Source organism: Haliotis rubra, unplaced genomic scaffold (genome assembly GCF_003918875.1).
Source record: "Haliotis rubra isolate DU_JTF1 unplaced genomic scaffold, ASM391887v1 Scf307, whole genome shotgun sequence".
Lineage (NCBI taxonomy): Eukaryota > Metazoa > Mollusca > Gastropoda > Lepetellida > Haliotidae > Haliotis > Haliotis rubra.
In genome coordinates this window covers 738,099-743,569 of record NW_025766977.1, presented here as the reverse complement: position 1 = coordinate 743,569, position 5,471 = coordinate 738,099, and positions in this window count along the sequence as shown.

Below are 5,471 nucleotides of genomic sequence, written 5' to 3'. Positions count from 1 at the left end.
GTGACATTGATTCCAGGTGAATACTTTCAGTATTGTATGCAGAATAAAAATATGTCAATGAAATGGAAAATATTTTATCTTTTTGTCACACGTACTGTCATTAGTAATTTGTGAGATTTGGAAATATTTTTGGATGCCAGTACATCCAATGTGTATTATGATCATTGCCATTTGGGACTGTATGATTTTTCTTTAAAAATTGTCAACTGGTCATGTTTTATATTTCTTTTGAGTTTCTGATTTCATTATATCTATAAACCACTTTAATTAAATACTTTTTTGCTTTTATTATTTTTTTATACTGATCATAAAATATGTGTCGTAAATAAGACAGAAAAATACCCATGCATATTAATACTGACTGAGTTTGGTTTTACGCCGCTTTTAGCAATATTCCAGCAACATCACGGCGGGGAACACCAGAAATGGGCTTCACACATTGTACCCATGTGGGGAATCGAACCCGGTCTTCGGCGTGACGAGCGAACGCTTTAACCACTAGGCTACCCCACCGCCCCTGCATATTAATCTATCGTAAAAATTATGAAGATGAAGTGATTTCTTTAAGTGTTTCTAGTACAAAATACCCTGATAAGGGGTGCAACAATGATATAGTTTGCCAACATATAAGTATTGTATCCTTGGATTGTGTATTGATAAACACAATACATTGTATGAAAATGATTCATAATTTGTTTTGATCTGAATGTTCTCATGAGTTTTGAATTCATGGTTAATCATGTAACTAGTTTACTGTTCTGATTGAAATTCAGATTGTATCGATATAAAAGTGATATTTCAGCTATATGACTGTGGTCTGTAATAATAAATCCTGGACCAGATAATCCAGTGATAGACATGTCAATCCGCTGAACCGGAAACTGTTATGACCTGAAATCTCAAGGCCACTATGCCTTACCTTCACCTTTTGTAACAAGAACAGGTTGATGCCAGTCAACATTTCACCCAGAATTCCACAGTTGGCTCTTGTATGACACACTTACCGATGGTAGTGTTAAGTATGGAACCCTCCAAATGACCCACTTAAGGGAGACTGCATTAACATGATGTTTACTTATACAAAGGTTGAGCAGAAAGTGATTGCCTCTCAAGTACACTTGATTAGGAGTTAAACTGTATGCCACGGTATTAGTAGAACCGTGTATTTTGCCTTCAGTTCTGTGTAATGTAATGCAATCCCAAAATTTGGTATTTTCGGTTTTCGTACCATCATTTTATTAACCTTTTTAAACATTTTCTAAAATGTCTAGAAATGGAATCATTTTATCAAAATCTATCTAGGTTTGGCTCTTGTCATTTTTTGCATCATTGTCATATCTCATAAACCGAAGGGGCGGTGGGGTAGCTCAGTGGTTAAAGCGTTCGCTCGTCACGCCGAAGACCCGGGTTCGATTCCCCACATGGTTACAATGTGTGAAGCCCATTTCTGAAGTCCCCCGCCGTGATATTGCTGGAATATTGCTAAAAGCAGCGTAAAACCATACTCACTCACTCACTCACTCATAAACCGAACCGAAACGGACTGAACCGAAGGCCTTGTACTGCAATACGTACCGTAACATTGTAAGAGTGTACAGTTCCACCCCTACATTTGATGTGACATCCAAGATGCCAGAAATGGTGGTGATTTGTAAAGAACAAATAGTGTTTCCAGTTTAAAGGCACAATGTCACACATCTTCGACAATATTTTGGCCTATGTTTTATATATTGGGGGCATATGCACTCACTTTGGCTTCCTATTGATGCAATAAAAGACGTTATCCCTTACGATTTGTCTGAAATCGATAACTGAAACTTCGTGATGAACAGCTTCCAAATAAAGAATGCTTGAGACGATTTAATGCAAAGTTGCATTAATTCATTCGAACGTTTTAATCTATTGTTGTAATCTAAATACGTAATTGTTTTTGGAATAAATTAGATGGTAACTTCCCTGAGGGTTGATAGGTAGTATTATTGAGAGAAGTGCATTATGTATTTTTAGGGAAATGGTGTGACATTGTGCCTTTAACTGCAATATCTGGAACTCATCCATGTTGTTGGCTCCCGAAATGGTCATCACAGACCATAGTTCCTCCAATAAGCACCCAGGGGTTTTGTTGACTGCCTTGAGATTTTTCTCGTACAAACTACTGTGGTGGTTGATGGTTTTCTACTCTATATAAAAGAGAGAATAAGTTAAAATTATAAAATCCAATGTTAAAGACCGGAGACTTACAATACAGCAAATGGTTATTAGAGCAAATGTATAGCTATTTCCATTCCCACCCCAAATCACAACCCCCTTACACCAACTCCCCTCTTCCCCAGACTCACCCTACCTACTACCCCAACCCACCCACCCTACCCCACCCAAATTGTCAACATAATCAGAGCTAGATTTGTACAGTGTTTGTGTGTTGATGTTTATGTGTTTGAGTTGAAGCTGGTTGATACCCGACAATAGAGATGGTGTAGCATAGTTTGTGGTTACCATGGTTACGTAGCATTTGTTCATTGTTTTGTTGCTACCATTGAGATGGAACATTGAGGGAAAACATAAACATTAGCTCTCCATAATCATGCAAGGGTGGAAATAACTTTAAAATTGATAGTGTACTCCGGTACAGTGGCACATGTAAACTCACTTTCCCTGATAATTTTTCCACTATACCGGCCGTTTTCTTGTTGATGTTTTAAATAAACAACATTATTAACGTTGGAAAGTCAACTGGACACCGGTATGTACAGTGTGATATACAAATTTGCTTGCCCAACAGAATAAAACACTGGACTTGTACGTCGGGCAATGGGTTATTTCCACCCCTGTCATGTATTTGTTTTACTGGGTATCATCATTCTGTTGCCATGGTTACTCTGATATGTAACTTGAACGTTCATCTTTTGTAATTTGCATTGAAATTTAAGTTAACACAATGTGCATTAAATGCATGTGGGTTTTATAAAAAGCATGGTTATGACAAACGGACAGGTGTAACAAATAGGCTTTTTTGGGGCATAAAATGACCTGCGGTTATAACAACAACAAAAATGTGGACTCTTTGAGTTTGTTATGATCATAGTTGACTGTATGTTACATTGCAGTGCAGTGCTGCATTCATTCTGGAATATGATACTTTTCCATTTCACTGTGACATAGTCTACCTTAAGCCTACCAAAATATGATGACCTTTGTTAAACTTCTCCCTGATTCACGGATTGTCAGTAACTTACTCATCCACATCATATGAAGTGGACACGCCATGATATACTGAAGGAAATAAATAAGGGAACACCTCTCAATGGCAGTGTTCCTTTATTATTCTCAGATTTCCTTCCTCAGCTCTATTCAAAGCTGGAGCGGTGGGGTAGCCTAATGATTAAGGCGTTCGCTCGACACGCTGAACACCCGGGTTCTATTCCCCACATGGGTGCATTGTATGAAGCCCATTTCTGGTGTCCCCCGCCGTGATATTGGAATATTGCTAAAAGTGGCGTAAAACCCAACTCACTCACTCACTCAAAACTGGTGATGAAAACTGGAAAATATTATAGTAACGCTTGAATTTTCCTGTGTTCCTTTATTTGTTTCTCTCAGTATATAACTGATATACCTCTCAAAGCATTATTGTTATATGAAATATAATATTTCAAGAAGTCTCAACTTCACAAATAACTTTGTCTACCAGATCTTAATATTTGGAACATCTGACTGTTTCACCCAATGTAAACGACAGGTCAGTAAACATTGTTCCTAGTTAAAGAGACAGATTATCCATTTTCTCAGGTAAGTCATGTTTAAATAGGCCGTAGCTCTTTTGAACAAGTGGGGATAGCTGGATAATAACTGGATTTGGGGAAAGGACAACTTGTTCGTCTAGTTTTCATGAGTCTCAGACAGGTTTAGCGGCAAATAACTTCATCGTACCCCTTTATTAAGTTCATTCACCCATGTAAGGAGCTTGTCCGATTCATTTGCCAGCCTCAAACCAACATAATTAATGCAGCATTACATACGACGGTGTTCACTGAAAACTGAATTTGAGGAGAAACTTGGTACTGTTTCCTCATCCCTCACACATTTTGTAGGTTTAATCAAGATCAACTCTACTGAAAATAATTCTTGTAACTGAAATGATTAGAGTTATCTCCCCTGTCATCAAGGGATGTGCACAGAGTTATGTCCCTTTGGCATGCTCAAGGTGAGGTGAGATGAAATTGGGTATGTCGTCGTGCTTGAGAATATTTCGCTCATATGACGACATGCATGCGTGTGTATGTGCGGCTGCTTGTACTAGCCTAAATGGTTAAAGCGTTGGCTTGTCACGCCGAAGACCCGGGTTCGAATCCCCACATGGGTACAATGTGTGAAGCCCATTTCTGGTGTCCCCTGCCGTGATATTGCTGGAATATTGCTAAAAGCGGCGTAAAACCAAACTCAGTCAGTCAGTCCTCCTACGTCAAGCTGACATGACCTGATGTAACTGGGCAGCTGTTAAAATCACCACTGAAAACAACTCACTTTCTGTTTGCAACAGGCCATTGTGAATACCCGATCATTTAATGATAACTAGAGTCAGAATATTGCAGGTGTACCAGAGCTCTGTGTAACAGGTGACATTTATGAAATCTTTACAGACTACTGTCATAGTGTAGGAATATATACTGAGGGAAACAAATAAGGTAACACCACTTCATCGCAGAGTTCCGCTATTTATTCTCAGATTCTCACCCAGTGTGTCACAAAGCTTGTGAAGAAACCTGGAAAAGAATAAAGATACACTTGTGCTTTCATGTGTTCCCTTATTTGTTTCCTTCAGTATATGTGTGTGCACACTGGCACGTTATTTCCAGGCTCCATTGGAGTCTGCAGTCCGGTCATGTGGGTGCAAGGGTTGCACTTCACTGGAGGGATACATGCTGATCAAAAGTGACTAACTTTTGAAATTAAATGTGTAAAAAAATGGTTATTAAACACTTGATCACAAGATTAGATTCCACACGGTGGCCTATTTGTGTAAAATCCTTGCAGCTTGTGTTCCTTAGTTTGTAGATCTTTCTTTACTTCTGAAATATCAAACTCATGTTTAATTTTAGTTTTACATGATGTATCTGAATCTGGTTATATCCGCTTTGTTAAACCAAACATCCGCACTGATAGAGTTTCTCCTTTACAGAAAATATTTTTCAGTAAATGATTAAAATTCAATTTTAGTAAAAAAGTGTCCAGTGTTGTAATTTTGTATTAACATGAATAGATAAGGCTACTGTCATTGACAGTCACTAAAAAAATTGAGGTTTTTATTTAAAACATTTAGTTTACTATTTTGACTCAAAAACTAGGTATTTTTAGTTAAACTGTGGGTGTGATTCATGAATGTTGTACCAGACTTGGTATGTGTTGTATTTCATGAATCATCACATTCAGAGTTTCTTTTTTTAATTACTTGGTTTACAGATATAATTTTT